General features: G+C 41.8%; 1 protein-coding gene and 1 long non-coding RNA gene across 5 annotated transcripts in view; one reads left to right on the top strand and one right to left on the bottom strand.

Annotated features, from left to right (window-relative positions):
• The window catches only part of ASIP (agouti signaling protein), a 30538-nt gene extending 8999 nt beyond the window's left edge, over positions 1 to 21539 (bottom strand). Inside the window, exons 1-2 of one of the 3 annotated variants that reach the window (XM_040080347.2) lie at positions 21464 to 21539; positions 18940 to 18983 (exon numbers count right to left, since the gene is read on the bottom strand). The gene's annotated coding sequence lies outside the window, so the exon portion shown is untranslated. Of the gene's footprint in view, positions 1 to 11489; positions 11597 to 11685; positions 11800 to 18939; positions 18984 to 21463 lie in introns of those variants that run through there. The other 2 variants (XM_058422744.1, XM_040080346.2) reach the window with 2 other exon arrangements.
• Positions 5940 to 12324, top strand: LOC120760291 (uncharacterized). Of its 2 annotated transcripts, XR_005703345.2 has the most exons (7): positions 5965 to 6079; positions 6172 to 6241; positions 6600 to 6707; positions 7355 to 7813; positions 9334 to 9410; positions 10105 to 11794; positions 11982 to 12324. It is a non-coding gene; the product is annotated as an uncharacterized LOC120760291 (long non-coding RNA). The 2 variants fall into 2 exon arrangements; XR_005703344.2 differs by lacking the exon at positions 6172 to 6241 and having other exon boundaries at positions 5940 to 6079.
• Positions 21540 to 24572: the final 3033 nt, after the last annotated feature.

Below are 24572 nucleotides of genomic sequence, written 5' to 3'. Positions count from 1 at the left end.
GCTTCCTTGAAAAGTGCTTAGATTTTTAGAGGGTGAGAGACTGAAAAATTTGGGAAATGAAACATGGAAATTAAAGGGATGACTGGGGGTCTCCTGAGGGAATTCCATGTTCACCTAGAACCATCCTATCTAGTCTGCAGAGCTATCCCATCTCAACCATCAGGTTTCAGCAAAGGAATAGCAGTAAAAAGGGAAATGGTGTGTTAAGGAGCACTTGGAGGGAAAGGAATGGGCCCCCTGAGACAAATGGGAGTCACCAGTGCCCCAGGCAGAGCTCTGCTGACCCAGCCAGGGCTTCCTATGCCTTGTAAGTTTCTTAACAGCAGTTTAGGATTGACTGCACAGAATGCACAGAAAAGATAGGTGCTTTTTCAGGATTGTAAAGATGTGAAGGAAACCAAAGAGGAAACTAAAGGAATAGCTGCTACTCCTCTTTAAATCACAAAAGAATTTAAATTGAGATTGACACAAATTATGCAATTGAAATTGTGTCCCCACAGAACAACATGGTGGCTCTGTTTGGATTCTGACCTGAATCTCACTGAATTTCAGTCATTTCACTCAGTGCTGGGGGACTGGGTTGATAATCTCAGTGCCCCTTTTTGTTGTGGTCCTGTCGTACACCTCTGAGAGAACAGTGACAGGGTCAGACCTTGCAGACAGTTTTTGGTGTTTGAGTGGACACCTGAACTCCTCAATCTCCTCCCCATGTTCTCCCATGCCCCCTTGCACAGCTCTTTGCCATCCACACCCAGCACATCTGCCTTTGTTTTCCACACTATTAAAATAAGAGGAAAGTTGAGTGCAAATTTAATGTGGAAATGTGACTCCGCAGATCGGAAATACACTCAACACATGCTCAGTTCCAGCTGGGTTAGGGTGGGGTCTGCCCTTCATGAGTTGAAGTGGATATCTGGAAGCATGAGAAGGGGAAAAACCATCATGTTTCTGTTCCCCTGTTGTGTTCTGGTCTTAGTTCTTAGACCATTTGGGAATTAAATTTTTATGCTCTTCAAATCCAATTGTAAAAGGCAAATTCTTGAACACATCCAAAAGAACAAAAACTAAAGGAATTTCTAATTTTGCAGGTATGTGGATGCCCCATCCGTAGAAGTGTTCAAGGCCAGGTTGGATGGGGCTTGGAGGAACCTCATCTAGTGGGAGGTGTCCCTGTCCATGACGGGTGGAGCTGGATCATCTCCAAAGTCCCTTCCAACCCAAATCATTCTGTGATTCCATGATGTTATGATTATACACCAGGGAATATGTTTTCCTCAGCATTTGGATCTCTTCATGCTTTATTCAAGTTCCACTTGGCAGTTGTGCCACTGTTCCTGTTGCTGGAGGAGGACCCAAACAGGTTGTTTTATACAGCCTGCCCACAGAAGGAGATGATGGCTCTCTCTGGGATTGCTCATGAAGCCCAGTCTCCAAATGTTTTCCAATCTTTTCACCTTCAGTGACTTTGCCAGGAGAAGAAGTAAGGGAGGTCTCTGTGTGCACATTTTTTCCAGTAAGGGAGTATGGGAGGTCTATGTGTGCACATCCATCCCTTCCACTTGACCTTCAGTGCAGGTTCAGTACATATGGCTTTTCCCTTTGGGAGATATCCCATGTATCCCCATCTGCTACTGATCATAATAGGAAACCCTCAATGCACTTCCAGTTTTTCTCTCTTCTGCAGCACAGTGAGATGCAGGATAATAAATACCACTACACTTCTTGGAGAAAAATGTTGTGGCCACTGCCAGCCCCAGTGCTTGCATGGACAACTCTCTGCAGGGTTTGTGCTTCATTAGTTAGTAATAATTACCCCAGTTCTACCAAACTCAGCTGTTCTGGAAGCCATGAATACATGGTACAATGTATTAGTACAATGCTAATCCTACTGGGTTTTGACATTGAATCAGGAACTCAGATTAACCTTTACACGTAACTGCAGTAATCATTGCACAAATGCATTTACACAAACCACAAGAGATGTTGTGCTTGTTCTGAACGTGATTCTTTTTTTGTCAGTCAATGATTATTGATTCCAACCTCCTTCCCCTCAAATATCTGGTTTTTGTTATTCAAAATGTCCCTATTGGATTGTCCCATTTGTGTACTTATATCTGGGCATCTTTTATTCTAACTTCTCTTTTCTGATTTTCTGATGGCAAAAAAATTCCCATGGCTGTGGAAAACAGGTCCCAAGAGTGTTCCAGTCTCACACTTCATTAATTATTTCATGGCCTACCTTTGCATTTTGGCTCATTTAAAAAAAACGCAGAGCACTCAGTTGTGGTGCTTGGGTCCAAATATAAACTTGGTGTGGTTAAAAGTGATCCATGTACTGTGTATGAAGACAGCCATGTCTGTAGCTGAAAATCAAAATTTTTCAGGCTTTCAAACAAAATTAGGTCCAAGTATTTTTTTTTTTTTAAGGGTAACAGTTGAGGGTATTTTTAGTTTTCCTCTAGTACCTCTATTTAAAGCTACCAGCTAATGTTCTCCTCTCGCCCACATAATTTCCCTTAGGCTCCCCAGGAATGACCCTGGAGGCAGAGCTGCAAGTGAAGCTTGGTTTTTATACCCCTTGCAGTCAGAGATTTCACCCATGTGTTCAGATGCTGCCAGACTGGGACATTCCTGCTGCCTGTGCAAGACCCTCACCTGAAGTGTGGTGGGATACAGGACACCAAACTCCTCCTTGCAGTGGCCAGGTGGCTGAAAGAACTCAGTTTCCCTTTTAATAAAATGGGTTTAAATCCTTATTCATCTGTATAAAATGGTGCCATCGTCACTTGTTTTTAAACAGAAAAGGACATGAATTTCTAGGATTGGGATTTCTCTGGGATGCTGGTGTGTTACATCCAGATTTCTGCTCCTTTTCATCCTTAAATTGAAAACAAGCCTGTAATATATTGTTGACCAAAGTAAAACTGGCAAGTGGCATTGGAGGCTTTCTCTCAGCTCATTCTCATTCCTTTGGTTCTTTCTTCCAGACTCTATCTGGTCTTTTGTGCATTTTTTGTCATTCCCCAGTAGAGGGGCCTGGTCCAAGAGGCAGGACTTGTCTCTTCTCTAGTCCCTCTATACCAACCCCACAATTGGTCCACTAAAATGAATTGTGTTTGTTGTACAGAGAGAAGTGTACCAGAGGGAATTCTGTAGTGTTTGATGCAATATGCTGTTTCTGTGCAATTTTACCTTTAACATTTTTTTTAACATACTGAACTCAATCTACCCTTCTTGCTCCTTTTATTTCAAATTTCTAGTCCTACTTTCTGTTTTCTTTCATTTTCAGCCATCCACTGTGCCCTGTTACTTTTGATAGATTCTCTTTATGCAATTTTCTCTTGCTTTCCATTTATTTAGTTACTTTTCCTTTGTACACTTTTATTGCTTCCCTACCTTTGTCCTCAGCATCTCCAGCTGGATTATCCTGAGGAACGAAGCAGTGAAACTGTGTGAGATGCAATAGTACAGAGGCCACCTTTGAACTCCTTAGCTTGAGAGCAAAAAACCATTAATTTCTGAAGGTAATGACTTCTGGATTTCAAATGATAAAAGAAGAACTGGGTGTATTGTTCACCGCATTACCAAGAGTGAGAATGTGATGCAGCTGTGTATAAAACGGCAATTGAATTCTAGGGTGTCTAGAGAAGTATCTTGTAACTGAAATTTGAAAGTGTTTAATATTTCATGCACATACTGGCCTTCATTTAGCGAATCATGTCCAGTTTTGGTCACCCATGTGGAGCAAAAATGTGTGTAACTCAGAATGAATGCCAGCAAAGAATAATAGTTGCTTGAGATAAAAGGTGATCCAGCAACACCTCCAGTGGTCCTGGGCTTCATACCCAATTTCCTTGTACTACACTGGCAAAAGTTCCCTTTTTTGCCTCAATCCTTCATATGACCTCCAAATATTTGGGGCTCCTTGATGCCTACAGAGCAGTTAGGAAGGTCAGACAATATGAAAAGATTTGCCATGTGCAGAATATGCAATAACGGGCATAACTGGGCTTGCATATATTTAAAACCCCTGATTTACAGATGCTTTGTGTACATAAATATAAGTGCAACCATTTTTAACTGTGTGTTTATGTGATGGAGGGGACAGCTCAGCACAGGCTCTTGCAAACCACCCTGTGTGCATTTTTCTCTCACAGTTATACTGGTTTGTCAAGCCCCCTGTAATTAGGCATATGTCAGACTGTTTAGATCAAAACCACTTGAGCTTGCATAGGCTGGAAATGAAAAAAACAAATTTCCCTCTGGAGGATCTTCAGCTGAGTTCTCTGTGCCATCATAGCTCAAATTCCAGGTAAAAAAAGGTGGGAATCAAACTTTATGGAGCGAGGAGCCAAGACTCAGTGGCTTTCAGGGACAGCTGTGGTAAGACTGAAAAGGAAGAGTCCTCTGAGAAGAAAAGCTTGTCCATCACAGCCTCTACAACTCAGGATAAATGACTCTGCTTGTTCTCCTCTCTCCTACTGCCTGTTTGGAGCCGTCCCTGCTCAGATGCTCTGTTTTTTGTTCAGGATGGACAGACCAACAAGCAGAGGTTTGAATTACAGGAGAATAGGTTCAGAGGAGACATAAGGAAAACCTTTGCCGTGTTCAGGTTAGGGAAGCACCGCAATCCTTGCCTGGAGGTAATTATTCAGTCTCTGAAGTCAGGGAGGTTTAGGAATGAATTGGATGTCTGTCATACAGTCTGCTCTGCCACTTCTCATATTCAAAACTAATACAGATTCAAAAAGAGCCCCCAAACCAGACAAAACTTAATTTTCCCAAGAACTATTCGGTGTGATGGTGCGTATAAAGTGCCGTCAAAGGTTGGATCCTTGTCTCACTTTTCATACAGGTGTCAGATTACACAACTGAGGATGAACTGAATCTTAAAACTAGAAATAGATTAATAACAGAAATACTTAGAACTAACATCTAAAGAAGTAAGTCTGATGTGAGCTGTTCTACCCAGGTAGAAAAGGCCCAGGGAAAGCCTGTTTGCAGGGATGGGGATGAATGATGTGGCTCTTGTAAATGGTTTCAGGGTTGTGGTCTGTTCCAGAGCTACTGTGCTCATTACTGTGTTTGCAGTGGATTTAGAAGTGACTACTGGAGCCATAATTTAGAGGAATCTTGATAAAATAGCCTGAAATCCCCAGAACAGGACTGGATAAACAAAGTGCTGCTAAATACTTAGCAGGAAGAAAAGCTGTAGTGAAGCTGCAGCTTGCAAAAGCAAACAAAACCACTGGGATCACATGGTCGGATTTCATCCAGGACAGGCTGGAGCCCCTGCCTAGATTTCAGTATTTCAGGCTTAATTGAACCAAGTGATAACATCTCTGGTAATTCATTGCTCTAAATTTATCTTACATCAATTTCTAAGAACTGAATCCTTCTTCTTCATTGTGGAAAATGCATTTACTTTCTTTTTCCCCTCCTGAGAGGTGCTTGGATGAGCAAGTAACTTCCAAATAATCTGCCAGCTCAGCTGAACCCGTTGAGCCTGTAGAATTGCTAAATATAAATGACTTCTCTTCCAGTTCTTTGGTTAGCCACATGGCTCTCTGCTCAGCTTGCTAATTTTTCATTACAAGCAGAGGTAGTGACTTCAACTGTGCCAAATAATCTCCTTACTCCACTCCAGTCATCTTTAATCAAGTTCTCTACCTTCTACTCCAAAATTTTGCTAGGATTTGAGTCCAGCCAATGCCCACACAACGGCTTAATTATCTACAGGGCTTGGATCCATTTGGCTTAATTATTCACAGAGCCAATAACGCAGTGATAATTACCTGTCTATTCCCTGCTTTACTGAGAAGAGCTTCTCACCCAGCTTCACCAGTTTGACAATTAGCACCTAATCTGAGATGGCTATTTAGCCTCCCTTCAAGGTGCAGTTTGGAATTTAAGGCTGTCTCTGAAGAGTATAATTTTGTTTCCTGTTTTTAAGTAATTCCAACATTCTGTTTTAATATCATCAGCCTCTTATAATATTTTGTCTATTTGAAATGAGCTGTGTTCCTGGTCCCAGGGTAGTCTGGAGCTGAGGGACAGGACTCTTTCATGGTTTGAAAATGTACTCATGCCTTCATACTGAGATTTAGGGGATTTTTAAAAAAAACATTCTTTAAGTGTTCTCTCCTATTCCTCATTTTCTGCATGTTTAAGTCTTTCTAGCTCATTTGGAGGAAATCTAAGATGTTATGACTTCCAGCTCTAGGGAACTGTCTCAAGAAGGGTGAGCATGTAAGATGGGAAGCCAGGGAAGTGCCTTTGAATACTGTATGAAAGAGGAACCTGTCAAGCAATTGCTGCTCCATTTTCACTTTATAGAGAAACCCCTATTTTAAATACTTTTCCCTTTGCTATCTTGTAAAAGCATGCATTGTCTTGTAAGATACTACTTTTTTGACATGTCCTTCTCTCTTCCAGTTCATGACTAGGTACAGGCTTTACAAACATGGATATGTGAGATTTCCTGTTGGTATTCCCTTTGAAGCCTCTTTTCTTTTGGGGTTTGTTCTGTTTGTGCATTCAGAAACAAAACAGCTTTTATGTTACAATCAAGACATCTAGAATTTGTTTTATTTTAATAGAGTATTTGGTCTGTGACTGGTGGAGGCTGATGGTGGCTTCAACTCTGAAATCCTCTGGGCAACACCAATCCTTCTGACCATGGGATAATGTGATAACTAAGAACAACGGTCAGTTCATATCTGGTGGTAAAAACAAAATGAATTTGCTATCTGGCTTTTCCTGCTGATCAGTTTTAATTTTAAGCAACTTGCTTGACAGTCAGAGGGTGGAGTGGGAGAGGTGCTGAGGCCCATGTGGCACCTGTTTGCAGAGGGTGGGAAGAAGAGTGAGGAATAGGAGCTGTGGTGTTGGCAGGGGTTCCCACTGTGCAGTACATGCCCTGGGGATGGGGTTCAGCAGCGCTGCTCCTGGTGATGAATCGAGGATGATGTATCCCAGACTTGGTGGGGGCCTGGGTGTTTCTTCTCTGCTCCAGGTGATGGGGCTGGCACTGATACAGCACAGCCGTACCCTGGGATCAGGATGCTGGGGCAGAGCTGGTATTTTCCCCCAGGAAACCCTGCTTCCCTTGGATGCCGTGGAGAAGGGAGGATTTCCTGCTTAGCTGATGGCAGGCTACTGCTGAAGGGAAACTTGAAGGGGCTAAGGGGTTAAATTTAAAAGACAATGCTAAACGTCTTTAATTTGTGTTCCATATATAATGGGCTTTCTAAATATCCTAGCTTTTTTTTCTGCCTGTGCCCTTGACATCCTCAGTGAGAGGGTCTGACTCAAATTAAATTGGTCTGTAAACACTATTTCTTCTTGTGGGCAGCGCTTGCATATTGGTGACACATGTTGGCTTGACCCAGTTGAGAGTGCTGAGTGGCAGGGATGGGAGACCTTCCTGGCTGCTGATGGGGAGAAAAGGAGGTTTCTGGACATTCCTTCCACATCCTGGCAAGGCTGAGTTATCCTGACTGTGGCACAGACATTTAACAACACTTGGAGCCATTGGATTCACATGGAGTAGCTGCAAACTTTATCTGCTGTACTTGTGTTCCCCCACTAGAAATGAGGAAAAAGAAAATAAGAATGAAGTTATTTGCATTGCTCTTGTCCGTGAGTGGAAAAGCTCAGGATCAGGGACTCAGATGTCGTGTCCTATATGGAAAGAAGATATTGGAGCAGTCTGGGGTATCTTTGCAAGATCAGTGAGAGATCTGGACTGTCTCTACAAAGCTCTGTGAGGCACGGCTTTTCCAGGGAAGGAGGGAAATCCAGCCTGTAAGTGGTAAGTAAGGATGAAGGCAAATTTCTGGATGTGGCATATTAATGGACTAACTGCCCACAGGAAAACAATAAACATTCTAAGAACAAAGTCATGACGGACAAGCATCCAAGAGAAAAAAAAGTATGTTGTGCATTTGGGCTTAGAAATGCTGTTCTGGGAAGCAGGAATGCAAAAGGGTTTGGGACTGAGGTGGAAATGAGCTCGTAGTGCAGCACTGCTGTCAAAGTGCAAATAGAGCTCTCAAATGTGAAAATTGGAGTGACTTCAGTAGGAGGGGGGATATTTGTTTGAGATCTGTGTGGCTGTGTCTGTAAGAACTGCACTCCAAGAAGAGCACTAATTTACTGGAAAACATTTGCATAAACCAATGAAATTGAAAAGTGTATCTAAAAAGAGCCTCAAAGCTCAATTCCTGGAATTCAAGAGGTAAAATGGAGAATATCTCAGTTCCTGAGTGCGCTTGGCAGGATTGGAATGAGAATGGGATGAAAAATGAGTTTTCAAGCAAGATGACAAAGCTCTAATGAGTTGAAGCTGCCAGAAGTAGAAGCCAGGTCCAAAACATTTCCAGGATTTGGACCATTCTGGTTCAGTAACAACTATTCTTTAGAATCTCTGCCTTTGGCTTTTCTACTACAGAAACTTGATTTTTGTATTTTTTTTCCCCTAAGAAATATAGCTTCTAAGCAAAATTGCTGGAAATTACATAATTGTGTTATAGGCTAACTAATTACTAGAACTTCAGTTTAATTTATGATGTTACCAATCTCTGAAGCTGTGCCTTGAGTGTGGATGTTCACTTCAACTCTGGAATTTTGGGGACTTGTACAATCATGGAGACAAAGCTGTTGCTTTTACACTTTTTGGCATTACAGTTTTCCTACCAACTTGACCTACCTCTCTACTTATTTATTTCCAAGTGTTTTCTTTTAATTTTTATAGTATTTTTAGAATTGTTTTATTTTGTTTGTTTTGGTTTTTTTTTCCTTACGTTTTGGTATCTCTGAAACCACTTTAGGTCATGGAAAATAGAAGTTACCTCCAGGGTGTCAGGTATTGAGTCAGGCCCATTTCAAAATCTCAGGAATATTCTGAAAGAACAAGCTTTGAAATTCAACATATAAGTGAATAAAAGCTCAGTGTGGATCTTAAATAATAGATACATAGATATTATTTTTATATATATATATGATATGTGGTAACACACGTTACATCTGAAGACTTACTATGGGCCACTGGATGGTTCTCCACTGGGAATTGGCCACTTTCTGAATTTTTCTTTTAAGCAAATACATTTCCACCCAGAAAAAAGCATGGATGTCTCTGTCAGCTGTGCCTTCCCAGAGTATTCCCCAAAAAGAACATCCCTGCTGTCATCAGCAACTGGATCTGGGACCTGCAACTGCTCCAAGCACAGCTCCCCCCTTCCAGGGTTGCTTTCCACTGGTGCAGGAAATGCCTCAGTTACGGGAACTTTTGAAAAGTTCATGGCAAAATTAATTTAAAATTTTGCTTTGCAGGGAGATAAGAGGCTGATGTGCATACCCAGACATTTTTAACTTGGATATTTCTATTGTCAAGAATAGCAAAATATAAGGTATGAGTATAAAGTAATCAGTTAAAGTTATCATGTTGAACAGATTCAAAATGCTTAATTCAGTACTTGTAATGTAATGTCTTTCTCCTTATCCCAGGTTGATTTTTTTAATGGCATGAGCATTTCAAAATGTAGAGAAGCAAATGTAAAAGGTGTAGTGAGTGTTCCCTGCAGAGAGTGCTACCTTCTGTTTCCTAATCACTCAGATTCAATATACTGATTGTAAATTAAACAAAATTTTAACCACCCGAGTAAAGAAATTTGAAGAAAAGTTGTCTGATTTGAAAGAAAAAAATAGGATGACTATTCCACTTAGGTTGGGGTTTTTTTTCCATTAAATTTGCCTTTTTAAAGGAATATTATTAATATTTAAAAAATAACAAAGTTAATATTTCTTCTTTGCAAATATCCTCCATGAGCATGCCCGCTTAATGAAGAAGGTGTTTAATTATTTAGTCAAGGGTTTTAGTAGGTGTTCAGTCTGCAAAATACTGGGGACTGATTCATGTGTATCTCTGCTTCTGTGTCTGTGTGTAACATATTGAAGGGAATGTTAAAGAAAAAAAATCTATATTTAAGCTGGCAAAATCCTTTAGTTTTCAGTGAATTGTGGGGATTTTTTTTATTTACAAGAAAAAGGGATGGTAATTAAGGAAAATACTCTGTTATCTGTGTATTTTTGCATTTGGACTAGAATGCTGGGAAAGTTTTCTGAGCCTGCTTCAGTGGGAAAAAAAACATTATTCTGTGAAGTGAAAAATGCATCAGGAAGCGAAATCAATATTTGTAAAGCAAACATGGAATGTTCTCGGGGGAAAAAACCCAAACCAGAACAAATAACCAAAGAAAAACCCAACCCAACTAAAAACAACAACAAAAAAGGCTCCCAAACCACCACCAAAACCAAACGACAAAAATTCCTCTCGAGTCCTAATGAGCATCAAAAGACTTCTCTGAAAGAGATTGATTAAACCGTCTAAAATGAGAGACTTCAGACTATCCAAGCAAAATGCCTGGAATTTTAAAGGGGCAGGCAGGGGGCCAGTCCAGTGATGCCTCTGCAGGATTTTCCCTGGCTTGGTCAGAGCATTTCTCACATTAAGAAGATGCCCAGAAACTCCAAAATTTCCAGGCACAGCACCAAAGGCACTTTAGAATGCAGAGAGCTCTCTTTTGCCTTCGTGGTGTGGCTGAAAGGCAGCAGAAGGAGAGAGCTGTAGCTTTTAATGGAGAAATAAAGCAGGGAAAAGTAGAAAAAAAATCTGGACAACAGAAAGAAATCAATCCTTTTTGGATTAATTGCAATGAAATGACCAATAAGATTGTTCATTTTCCAGTGATTGCAGGGCTATAAATTTGATAGAATTGTGTAGGAATTGATATTGAAAGAAAAATTCTGGTGCTACAAACAGCAATCAGAAATGATCTCTGCAATTTCTATCTTAACTATATAAAGCAAGCATTGCTTGAACTCACACAAAATTAAAGCATATTAAGAATACTAATGGAAGATTGAACGATGGGATATGTGTAGTGTAGGATTAGTTTTTGTGAGGCGCTACAGAGAAAACTGACAGGGCAAGTCAAAAAAATAATTACAGTCTGATGTTCAAAGAAAAATGGTATCACTCCTAAAACAGATAAAATCCAATCTCTTATCTTTCTAGAGTTATGAAAGCTTCAGGAAAATAAAGATTTATTTTAACATTCTATCACAATCTTATTTACTGCACTTCAACAGGGGAATAAAATAATATAGCTAATCGATGGGAACAGTGTAAAACTATAGCTTAGGGAATGTACATTGCTAATTTTTAAATCACGTAATAAAAGAGTGAAGAGAGATAACATCTAAAATAATTTCAGGAAGAAAAGAAGTACACTAAATGAATAAACAAAATTTGCACCAAGAAGAAATCGAAGAGGCAGAAACACCGAACAGAATCAAAATAACCCGAATCGCAGGCAAGTGCCTCGAAAAGAAGTTTTTGGAGTAGAACCGAAAAGTGGAGCAAATAAAAATGCAGAAGAGAAAAGTGGTAAAATAACAAAGTTAAGAAAGATTTAAAACTTTCCTGTTTGCCAGACCCGTGAGGGGGAATCTGCAGGACTGAGGTGAGGGAAGGCAAATCTCTCCGGCGCTGTGCGGCAGGAAAAAGGGATCGCTTCAGTCCGGGGAAAATGCCCTGAGCAGGAGAGATGGGAGGAAAATGCCCTGAGCAGGAGCGATGGGGGCAAAATGCCCTGAGCAGGAGCGATGGGGGCTTGTTCCTACCGAAGCCGGCGGTGTCCTGTTCATGGGGCCCCGAGGCCCGGGCAGGTGCTGTCCCTGTCCTGCAGCTCCGCAGCTCCGCGTTCCCGCCGCGCCGCTCCCCGTGCTGAAGGTCAGTCTACCCTGCCTCAACTTCTGCTTTTTCTCAGTCCCCCTCTCGCCCCCTCCCCCCCCTTTTTTTTTTTTTTTTAAATCCCCCCTCCTTCTCTCTTTGCTGTCTCATGGAAAAAAAAAGAAAAAAATCTAGTGGAAAGTTGACCCTCGGCCCCTCCTTTTTGCTCCCATTTGAAACCCTCCAGGACAGACCCGGTCCCGCCGTCTTCAGGCAGAGGCGACTCCAGCCGAGATTTTCCTGTCACTCAGGTGGGAAAGGATAGATAGCAGGGGAAGGAAAAGGCCTGCTGCTAAAACCCCATCTGTTCTGCTCTACAGTGCTGGTCTGGGGCTCCTTGCTGCAGGATTCCCTTCCTGGCAGGCTCGCTCCTCGAACATCGCTGTAAACGCTGGGAATCCTCACGAACAGCTCCGCGGCCATTCCCGGGCCAGGAGAACGGGGAGCTTTTCATTGATTAGCTCCACTCCTGTGAGATAGTTCTGTGGAGTCTAAATGTCAAAACACCACCGAGGAAAGGCTTTTTTTTTTTTTTTTTTTTCCCCTCAAGCTTGATAAAGGCATGTACAAAGACCACATGAGTTTGCCCGAATGTGGGTGCAATTATTCAAAATATATCAAATGTCCTTCTATAATTTCAAGGGTTACATTCTACATTTCCATGGTATATTAATACTTTTTGTTGGCCATTTTGCAGCCATGTGCATGTCATGTGTGCCATGAGGGCTGGGTTTTTGGGCTCTTTTTGCCTATTTGGGTGAGTTCTGTGCAAGGGCATAGATGGAAACAAGGAATGGTTGAGCTCTTTAGGTGCTGACAACAACACTGCTCGCGTTTGCAGTCCGGGGCACCAAAAGCTTCAGACTGGAAGGAATGGCAAAGCAGCAATGGGTTTTTTGGAAGATGAATGATCAAATTTTATTTAACAGCTTCAAGAGTGGTTGTATAATAAAAAGTTGATTGAGGGGTTGAAGCTCTGATATGAAATAAAACTGCAGCCCCCTTGCATTTCTCTGTCTTATTAGCAAATCTGTATATTTTAGTGCTGAGGACTCATCACGACTATTCTGGGGTAGGAAAAATGCCTCTTTGGGAGGTCTTTTTATTACATTTTTTGTTTCTCTTAGTCAGCCTCCCGAACTGTGGCAGTTTAGCTGAGAAAGATGATAGAAAGGTAACACGAGCTGACTTTACAAGACTTGAAAAATCTGCAAGGAAACACGAGGCCATGCGAATTGCTGCCTTGGAGCAGGAATCACTCATTACAGTCCCCAGATTGGAAAATTCTGTAAATATCTAAAGTTGTTTATTTTCTTTTTTACTGCTTCTGATTGAAGGTACTAGCAGTTTATGATGTTGCAGTATTTTAGAGTGCAGAACATCTGCTGAAGTGTGAAGAACAGTGCTTAGCCTGTGTTTTTTCCAAAAAGCATCCAGAATGTTAGCTTGGATCTTGGGACATTTAGGGATTACCCACAAATGGAGTTCTTGTGTGAAGGAAAGATGTGTCCAGCCACCAGAAATATGGGGGACAAAATGGGACTTCTGTGAGTGCTGGGTGGAGAGGAAGCTGATGAGGAAAAATACCTGAGTGGTGCTTGGAGCAGCTTCTCAGAGGAGCTGTGTGAAGACACCTGGAACAGCAGGGGGGACACAGACCTACACAAACATATGGAATTTCTGAGCTTCTTGAGAGATGTTTTTCCCTCGCTCTCTGCTGCACTTTTGTTGGGTGATGGGTTTGACATGGGGCATGCTGGCAGAATTGTCTGAATTTCACAGGGCTGGGATGATTAGTTTCTGAAACTGGCATTTATCACATGAAAAACCTTAACAGCAAACAAATCCTTCATCTGAAAGCATTTCAATTACAGAATCACGTGCTGATATCTGCAGGGGAATTTACAGCATTAGCAGCCTTCCTTTTGAAAGTACAAGTTCACAGTTCATGTTGAAAATTCTATTTTTTATCCCCCTTAAAATAAAAGCTTAGTCTAAATTTCCCATTGCAAACCCCCTACTTTTCAGACACTGCTGTTATCTAAATTAGGGACAAATTCTGTTCTTAGCTGACCTTTCAGCTTTGAAGTTGTGAATTTGCATCTCAGTATATTGCAGACATTTATGGGATGCAATTAATTTTCTCATTTAAAAGAGAAACAAATCCCAGGGATTTGTTCTGTGCTGCTTTGTAAAGAAACTCCACTGTCACAGTGGACTGTGGTTTGGGTTGTCAGACATGATGCAGAACACCAGGTTTGCATTCACTCTACCAGTCTTGTAAAAATTTTTTTTACAACAAAAACATTTGAGCCTTTTTTCTAGGCTTCATCTTAGTTACTGTCTCATTTTCTCCCTCTTTGGCTCTTTTGATTTTCCATTCTTTTGCATTACAACAAAAAACAATGTATTTTGCTTTTCCTAATTCCCGCTATCCCATAGTTAGCATATCTTGGCTTTTCTTCCTCCTCTTCTGTACATGAATGCTTTCCTCTGTGATATTTGTTTTCCCCCATTTTTCTAGCCAAGTTTCCTTTCCTCGCTTTCGTGTTTTTACACTCTCGTTTATCCACCTTTCTTTATCTGTCTTTCCCTTATCCACCTCATTTTTCCTAATATCCATGCTTATCCATGATCTCTCTCAATTCCCCCCATTTTGTCGACCTCTCCATCTTCTCATAATTTCTTGTGGCTCCCTCACCATGCTCTCCCATCACTCTTTGTTCTCTGACTCCTTCATGCCACCTCCTCCCTGCAGATGCAGTTAGTGGCATTGGGAATGGGCTGAGACAAAAAGAGTCCCCACAAGGATCTGGGTACATATGGGGTCTGATTCACACCAGGGTGAGTGTGCACCCATCATCTGCAAAGCCCTTTGAATAGTTTTCAGGTTGTTTTTGTACCATTTTGTAGCAGGATTTGATGTCTTTCATGGAAATATGAGATCTGACTTCTCAGCAACATTTCTTTGATTTTTGGAGTCATGCTCCTGTGACAGAAAGCAGCTGAGCCATCCTTGGTTTGCTGCATTTGTACAGTGCAAGAATCTAATTTATTAATTAGTTTTTAACTTTAATCTTAGTTGTAAATGTTTTCATTGGGAAAATATTGCTATTCTGAAAGCTTTCCCATCTTGGCTTAAAAGGTGTTTTTTATCTAATATATTAGTAAGAAAGTTAAATTAAAATGCTGTTTACAAGTGTGCCACAGGTTCAGAAGACAGAAGGTTCTCTGATTCTGTGACATGACAATATCAGCAGGTAATCTAAAAGTATTTACTGGAAGGACCATCTGTAGGGACAGTTACAGATTTCACAGGATTTGCTGCTGTCTTGGTTTTGAAGGACAGTTGTCTGCCAAGGAATGCTAGGGTCTCCCTTGGAATGGAGAATGTAAACCCCCTTCCCTCCAAATTCTTATAATTTTGCAATTAGGGGTTCTCAGGCAAAGATATGGGAAATAGGAGTAACAGTTCTTTACTAGGAATATTAAAAATAAAAAGGAAAATACAAATGTAGTGTTAAAAAAAAAAAAAAAAGAAAAAAAAGGCAAGGAAGCAAACAAAGATCCTGGAAAAACCCTGACAGAGTCAGGGATATGGCTTGGCACCTTGGTAGTTAGGGTGTTGGAAGCAGTCCAATTAAGTCCTCCTGGAGTAACAGATGTGGTCCTGTGGAGTAGAGATGGTCCTGTAGAAAGTCCAGTGGTGATGACATGGGTCTGGTCTTCGTCCAGGAATCCAGTGGAAAAACCGGATCCCTCGTGGTCTTCAGTCCTTGTTTTTATCTAGCTGGGAACAGCTGGCTCCTCCCCCACTGTGTGGAGTATCTCCCAATGGGATGATGGAATGTGTCATGTCACTGGTGGGCCCTAATGGCCCATTATCAGAAGATGTTCCCATGGAGGATGGAGGGGTGGTGAAAGAGATAAGAAACACTGCCCCACCTGCATTTAATGGCTGGGCCATTATCAGGAGGCATCCTCCTCCTTCCCCCCTGGAGGGGAAAGAGAAGGACAAAACATCTCCCAAAAACACTAGCCTTCAACAGATGAAATAGAATGCACATTTCTAGGTTACATAATCTAATACAGCTGCTCACTCCTAAGAAGAAAAAGAATGTAAGTTTTGGGCAGCAGAACAGTGCAAGAATGGGAAACCCTGGCAGAGTAAAGTCAAATTTCAGCATTTTCATGCTCTGAGATTTGGTTTGGTTTGGTTTTTTAAATCCAGGCCAAAATCTTGTCATGGAAGAACAAGCTCTCAAACCTCTGTACTTAGTAATAACTTTCTTTCATTATCTAATATTAAATGACAACACTAATAATGTGCAATATCAAGTTACGAAGCATCTTGTCCTGGTCATCCAATGAGTCTGCTGTGATGTAAATAAACCCAGCATTAACTCAGATGTGAAATTCACTGCAGTTGAGATAAGCAAAGCCAAAGAACAAAAGTTCTAGTTGATTATAACTAGATGAAATTGATATCCAGATTGGTATAAACTCTGGGTAATTGGCTTGAAATATTATCCAATATTTCAAGAAGGTATGAATAATTGGGTTCAGCCCCTCTGAAGATCACCTATGTTTCTTGAGACAATTAATAATTTGTGCTTTGAAGCTGCTTCCCATTTTCTCAATTAGCCCTATATGAGAAGGGCTATCCATTTGCTAATTTACTTGTAAAAACTTGCTAGTAAGTGCAGGACAGAAGCAAGAAGACCTGTGGGTAATTTAAGAGATGAATTTGTGCTGGTGGCTTTCAATATTTCCAACCACTGTAATGGAGTTCAAACACATCTCTGAAACAGCTCAGTCTAAGCCAGAGATCACAAGGTAGAAGAAAATAAGCAGGCCAGGAATTATTGCCTTATTTTACACAAGGTTTCTAGAGAAAGATAAAACCTGTATATCCACACATAGAGCACTGTGCTCCAGACCTAGGTGGATTGCAGGTCCTCTACTTAAAATACTTGTGTACAGAGCCATAAAACAGAATCACAGAATGTCCTGAGCTGGGAAAGGACTCACAAGGATCATCCAAGTCCAACCCCTGGCCCTGCACAGACACCCCAACAACCCCACCAGGGTTCCAGCTGAACAGACCATGCCCCCTCAGCCACTTCTCATACAGCCCCTCCAGACCCTTCCCCAACCTTGTGGCCTCCTTGGGATGCTCTCTAAGGGCTTAAAGTCTTTTTTAATATTGTGGTGTGCAAACTGCCCCCAGGACTGAAGGTGAGGCCTCTGCAGAGCAGAGCTGGACAATCCCCTCCTTTGCCTGCCTGGAGATGCTGGGCCTGATGCCCTCCTGGACAGGGATGTCTCTCCTGGCTGTCAGGGCACTGCTGACTCACATCCAGCTTGCCATCAACCAGGAGCTCTTCCTGCAGCTGCTTTCCCATTCCCCACTCTGTCCACACACCCTGGGTTACCCCATGCCAGGTGCAGAATTGGCCACTTCACCTTGTTGAGCTTCACGTGGCCCAGTCCTTTCATTTGTTAAGGTCTCCCTGCAGGGCCTCCCTTTTCTTTAAGGGAGTCAGCAGCTCCTTCCAGTTTTGCATCATCTGTGAACTTGCTCAGTTTCCCTTCTAGTCCTGCATCCAGGTCATATATGAAGGTGTTGAAGAGCATAGGGATGAGGATGGAGCCCTCTGAAACCTCACTAGTGACCTGTTCCAGGCTGATGTTACCCCAGTCACTGTCACCCTTTGTGCCCAACCCATGAGCCAGTTGCTCATCCACTCCGTGATGTGCCTGTGCAGTGGTGGAATGAACATTTTGCCCAGAAGAATCTGTGAGAGACAGTATGGAAGACTTTGCTGAAGTCCAAAAGAATTACATCTACTGGCTTTCCTAGATTGACTTGGTGTTGTTCCATAATTCTATAAGTAAATCAGGTTGGACAAGCAGGACTTTTCCCTCATGAAGCCATGCTGGCTATGACCAATGGCTGCATTGTCCTCCAACTGTTTTTCAAGACTTCCCAGAATAACTTTTTTCCATGATTTTACTGGGCATTGAGGGGACACTGACAGGCCTGTATTTTCCAGGGTCCACCTTCTTGCCCTTCTTAAAAATCAGGACATTTCCCTACATCCAGTTGGCTGGGACCTCTCTGGATTCCCCAAATCACTCAAAAATCATTGAGAGAGGCTTTATGATTACATTAACAGCTCTTTGAAGATTTTTTGACAAATCCCATCAGGCCCTATTGATTTTTAGGGATCAAGCTGGGGCAGCAGATCCTGCACAATTTCAGGGTCAACTGGGATTTGATCAGTCTCACAATCATGGTCCTCCAGCAGAGGACCCTGAGACCCCCTGGTCCATCATCCATTCTTTACCTCCATCTTCAACAAGAAAGACTGACCAAGGGAGTCCCAGTGCCCTGAGAATCAGTTGAAGTCAGTGCCATGTCAAATCAGACATTCATTAGAGATTTGGGAAGGCAAACGTGAAATAGCTGTCGAACAGCAAAAGCATTTCAGGAGAAGGAACATCAGAATAGAAATTTGCAGATTTTACACCTAATATTTTAAAAGGAGAGCAAATTATCGCTGTCAAGCAATTTTTTATCCATATGTGTGAAAATGGATAACAACAACCAATAACAGAGGAATGAAGGGTGTGAAGCATCATGACAGGATGAAGTTTGAACAATACAGTGAGTCATGAGAGTTCCTTTGCATAAGGGCTACCAGCACTCATTGAGGTCTCCCATTCTCTTACATCTGAGCTCCTGATCCCTCCTGAAAGAAGCCAGCTTGGTTAAACAGGTTATATCTGATTGGTTCTTACTTTTGTGTGGGAGTAGATGTAACAGATATCCCAGAAATATCAGGTTATGCCCATCTGTCTTTGCAAAGGTCAGTGGAAAGCAGTTTAAGACCTTTGTTATTTCAGTGGCACATCTCTTACTGCTGATTCTGCAGAGTTGCACTGCTATAATTTTTTTTCCCCTGTGATAAGTAACAGAGAAGACAGGTATGTTTGAAGACCATTTAGAGAAACATCAGTGTTGGCAGCGGGAGAAGTGACACATTAAGTGAAAGTGAAACCAATCTGATTTACACATTTGAGTAAAATATTGTGAATTGTTGCATTGCATTTTGGTGTAATAATGCTACAGAATGTCTTACCTTTAGGCTCAAGAGATCTGGTGTCCAATGGTTGCTCTGAAAGTCTGTGGAATGAAAGGATGCTGTTTCACTAGAAGCAGTCAAAAGGACTGAAATCCACATAACTACAGGTTGTTACTGGATTTACTGCTGGGTTTATGCAACATAAAAACCCCCAACCTCCCACTCCCTGTTGATATTCTCTGGTTACTCTTTCCCCATCTTCTCTCACTCCTTTTCAATGTGAGTTGTCTTTCACTCTCATGATGATCTAAAATATTTCAGCCAGATTTGACTTAATTTCTTTAACTGTCACCCTCATTTTTAGAACCTTGTGGTCAATATGGTAAAAGATTTTGTTTTGCCAATAAAATACTTTAAATCCCTGAGAAGAGAAATAGAGAGTGTATTGATGATGGAAACCTTGAAAATGCCAGAGTTTTGGGATTGGAACAATTACAGGCAAAACATTTATTGAAAAGCTTTATCCATAATGCTTTTCATTATTTATTTGCAACTGCCCATTTATAATGGTAACTGCCCATGAACAGTTAATCCTAACCTTCTCTTTCACTTTCATACTTAATCAGGAATAGTTTTGGCAGAAGGCTGAATGTTTCAAATTTGTGTTATAAACTTGTCTGACTTGATCCTGCTTTCATTCAAAAAACAAGAAAAGGAAAAACTTTAGAGGATGTGTTCTTAGCTAAAAATTTCTTCACTTGCCTGAAGGAAAAAGGCAGCAAGAGTGGAGCATTAGGAACAATGAAGAGAAAAGAAGGGCAATGGAAAAGTGAACTGAATGGTGGCAGCTGTACTTTTTATGGTCAGTAACATTTTCAGGACTTTAAACTGTAAATGCTTTTAGGGAAGGCATTTCCATTAACTCTGTGAAGTACCTGCTGTATTTCTGATCACTTCAAAACCTGGTGCATCACTATGGCTCAAAACGTCAAATATCTTCACTATATATGTATATTCTATAGATAGAAAATTAGGTTTGCTAAGTGCTTCAGTATTTTATATGAAATTCTTACATTCTTTGCACTTTAAGTTACAGGCTCTAATGGTTGTCATAATTAACTCAATTAAAAAACCCAACATTTTAATTGAATAGCTAATTTCCATCCAGCATTCGTAGCTTTGTTATTTCATGTTATGTTCATAAACATTTTTCTTATCTTAATTAGTTATTGTGCTGTGAGGGATGCATCTGAACACTAAAACAGGCTGTACTGTTGGGATATCGGAATGTCCTAAATAAAATTTAATTGTTCTGCTATAGCCATATTCTAACTAATCACAGCAAAGGATTTTTAGGACCCCATAATGTTCAGTAATGATTGCCATTTTTCAGCATCAGACATTTCTCTGCTGTATGTTTTGAGATAAAGCACTACATTTTTTTTTGTTGCAATGGAGTTTGAAATGGAGGAGAAAAAACTCCACTACAAAACCAGCATCACAATACATTTTGTATTTTAACAATTTTTTTTGTTTTTACGTTCCTACCATTTAAAAGTTAAGATGCTGGAAACAAAGATCAGTGTTCTAATTACCCTACAAAAAATTTTATCTGGGCTTGCCATCTTCCTTCACGAAATGGAGAAGAAGGTCTCAGAAACTTGCTAGAATTAATCTGAAAGTGCAAAACTTGTTCAGCGCTTGTGCGAGAGCCGCAAACTGCACAGATGTCAAACTCAGCAAATTCTTCAAATATTCAGAACTTCCACCTTCTTATTTTCTATACCAGGAAAGCAGTGGACATCTGATCCTTGTTAATGCTATCAGTGTGTTTACAGGTTTCAGAATTCTGTGTAGGTCATAAAAGCATCTTGTATTAATCTGAACATATATGATGATGTTAATAAATTTATTAAGAGTTGCTGGTACAATAACAAAAAAAAATTTGGAAGTGGTTTAAAACAACCCAACTCAGCATTCAATGAAACCTCTCCTTAAACAGAAAACTAAACCCTCCACGGTGAAGAAGCTACATATTCTCCCCCCCGTAATATAAGGAATTTGAGGCTTGTGTGAGGCAAAACTCTGTAGGAAGTAAAAGTATGCTTCATATGTAAAGATGTTTATAAACTTTAGCTGTCCAATTTATGAAGGCAAGCTTATAATTTAAAAAGCAGAAAGAAAACACTGTCTTGCCCATAAAGGACATTTGCAGAAATTAATATTTTAATTTAATGAAAACTTGTCTCCTTTTTAAATATATTCAGTTTATATTTCACAAAAAATGGTGAGAAGTTGTAATCTTCAGGCTTCAACCAGCATATGCTGCTATTTTAAAAGTAAAAAATATATATTTAATTATGCCTACATACAGGCAGAATATTTAAACTATAGTTTTTTTGGCCCCTGTATTTTTATTTTAGCTTGCTAACCAAGCCATACCACATCTAGAGCTCTCTCTGGAGCTGTGCGTTTTGAAAATATTTTGTTGTAATTTAAAAAAATAACGAAAAGTATAAAATCATTAATAACTTATAAATAAAACCAAAACATCCACTTACACCACAAAGAATCTACTCACTTCGGGAATGTAGCTGAGGAAACTACTTTCAGACATACCTTGCAGTTCTGGCTTTTCTCATGACAAGAAATTCCACTGCAAGTCAGGTGAAACTAATCCTAACAAATCCTTTGATTTATCTAGAGCTTCTTAGGTAACTCAGTTTTTAAAGCCTCTATCTATTTATTTTTCCTGATAAGGAGCAACCGGAGCGAAGGAGGAAGGGAAGAGCTCTGGGAACGCGAGGGCTCCTGGCACTGCGGTGTCAGCGCAGGGGAGCTCAGTACATCTTTTTTAGCTGCATTAGAGATAAGCCTCCAAGTGCATGTATCACATACCTTTCTCATGGGCCTTCCTCTGGCTGCACTTGGAACATCCTGGTCTGGCTTCCTGGTTTGGTGAATCGGATGTGAAGTGAAGGAAGGATGTGAGCGCTCTTGCTTATAACGAATATCCAAAACGCGTTGGCGGGGCTGTACTTTGGAAGGGTGTTCTTTTCTTCCCTCTCTCTCCAATCCAATGTCAGCTGGGAATACTGCTGTAAATTCATCCCATCCTTTAGTTACACAATAGATGTTTGTACACAGCAGGTATGGAGGGTGCAGGAGATCCACCCATGGGCACTTCTGACTTTGTTCTGCTTTGTGGGTTGTGTTGCTTGTTTCATGCCTTTGTTGTTGGCATCTATCACATGTTGAAGGCAAAACCCCATGATAAAAAGAAGTCTATTGGTTTGGCACCTTCCTTCCATGAATTACAAAGTGATCAAGTGGCCTGGGTTGAAAGGGACCTTTACAGTTCCTGCCTCTGCTGTGGACAGGGACACCTTCCACTATCCCAGGCTGCTCCAAGCCCCAATGTCAAACCTGTCCTTGGACACTTCCAGGGATCCAGGGGCAGCCTCAGCTTCTCTGGGCACCCTGTGCCAGGGCCTCACCAACCTCACAGGGAAGAATTCCTTCCTAATATCCTAGCATTCACCCTGCTCCCATCAGTGGGAAGCCATTCCCTTTGTCCCGTCACTTCAGGCTTTGTAAATAGTCTCTCTCCATCTTTCTTGTCACCTCCTTCAGGTACTGGAAGGCCACAATTAGGTCATCCTAAAGTGCCTTTTCTCAAAGGTACTTTCTTCCTCAGAGAAGCAGAAAGGTCTAATGGGATTTCAAGAAAACAACCACCCCCAAAAAGTAAATTAGGCTTTGCTAACCAGGCACTTCACCTGCTCCATGGGCATGAGATCCCATGGCCTCCAGCCATCTTTCCACCTCAGTCATGGTGGGCAACAGCAACCTTCAAGCATCCAACACTAAAATTGAGCCAATGAGTACTGGGTTTCTGAATAATTTGTGGGGAATTAAAAAAGGCCACTGAACTTTGCAGTCTGTAGAAAAGGCAAAGGGCTCTTGTTGGCTTCTTTGTCTTGCTGTCTTGTTCATCCTTTGCCAGGAAATTCTGATTAGACCCTGGCCTCTTCTGCCAAGGAAGATGTTGGCTTGTAGAACAGTGTGCAGGTGAGGACTTGGTGCTGCTGCTCTTTTCCCCCCCCCCTTATCCAGTGGGAAACCTCTTCCTTCCCCAACAAAAGAGCATTTCCTTCTCTCACACCCTCAGGACACTCACTGATCCCAGGATGCCGTGGCACTGCTCCAGCAACCTGCTCAGGAAATGGAGAAGAATTAATGGCCACTAAGGGGAGAGGGAAGAGCAGTGTAGGCTGGCACAGGCTCATTTTTTCCCACTTCTGAAGGAGAGAAGGGACACACTGTAGGACTGTCATGGCCTGGAGACACCAGATGGGGCAGGGACACTGCAAGTCGGGGGTCAAGTATTGCATAACAGAGTCTGACTTGGCCACACAGGGCAGGAGGCTGAGGAGTGCATTTGCTGCTGCCGTGGTGTTGGTGTCATCCATCTGGCACTGTGAGAGTGTGGGTCAGATGCTGTCCAGCAGCAGTGACCTGAGTCAAGACTCTGCCAGGGCACTGCTGACTCCAAGGAGGTGGCCAAATGCTTCTGGTGTTGGGCAGCACCTGGAAGAGTCCACAGCATTTTCTTCAGCCTGACTCATGCATTCCTGAAATCCTTTGTGTTTGAAGGAACCTTAAAGCCCACCCTGTCCCACCCCTGTCATGGGCAGGGACACCTTCCACTATCCCAGGTTGCTACAAGCCCTGTCCAACCTGGCCTTGGACACTGCCAGGGATCCAGGGGCAGCCTCAGCTTCTTTGGGCACCCTGTGCCAGGGGCTCCCCACCCTCCCAGGGAACAATTCCTTCCCAATATCCCATCCACCCCTGCTCTCTGGCAGTGGGAAGCCATTCCCCTTGTTCTGGCACTTTAGGCCCTTGTCCAAAATCCCTCTTCAGCTCTCTCAGAGCAACTTCAGGCACTGGAAGCCTACAATAAAACCTTCCCAGAGCCTTCTCTGGGTTGAACAATCCCAGCTCTCTCAGTGTTTCCATATAGGAGAGGTGCTCTAATAATGAAATGTTCCACTTGTATGAGCCACACTCACAGGAAAGAAAGGTGCAGATAACACAAGAAAGAATTCTTTTCTACCTCTGTCTTGCCCTTGTTCATCACCCTCCATTGTGTGAGTCAAGGGCTGGGAGGAGAGGCTGCTCTTCACAGCCACCAAATGGGCCTTGTATTGATGGCACTCAAGGGGATGACACCAGGACAAGGGGAGAGGAAGAAGTTTGGAGCTAGAGCATCCAAACCAATTCCTGCTTCCCTGGTGCCTGGGCAGGGCACTTTGGTGAAGTGAGTCCTGCTCCTACGAGACCTACTTGACCATCACCTCTGCCACCAGGGCCTGGGGTAGATTCTTTTGAATTTCCTTTTCTCAACTCTGCCTTTCTTGAATGGGTATTTACTTGAAAGGAAATTTTTATTAAGCAATAAATAAGCATGAATAAGCATTGTGCAGCCATAAAAATCTATTTACTGCATTCAACTCTTGTGGATATTTATTTTTTGCTAGCGGCATGACAGCAGTGCTGGGCTGAGAGCATTGCACAAGGAGAGCTGTGCTTTTTCACAGCCCCAGCTGAACCACACACAGGCTGGGAGAGCATGTTGGTCAGTGCTGAGAACAAGCACTGCAGCTACACATGTAAGCAATCTACTC

This window comes from Hirundo rustica, chromosome 16 (assembly GCF_015227805.2).
Source record: "Hirundo rustica isolate bHirRus1 chromosome 16, bHirRus1.pri.v3, whole genome shotgun sequence".
Classification (NCBI taxonomy): Eukaryota; Metazoa; Chordata; class Aves; order Passeriformes; family Hirundinidae; genus Hirundo; species Hirundo rustica.
The sequence above is the reverse complement of the archived record's forward strand: the minus strand, read 5'-3'. Positions and strand labels throughout refer to the sequence as shown.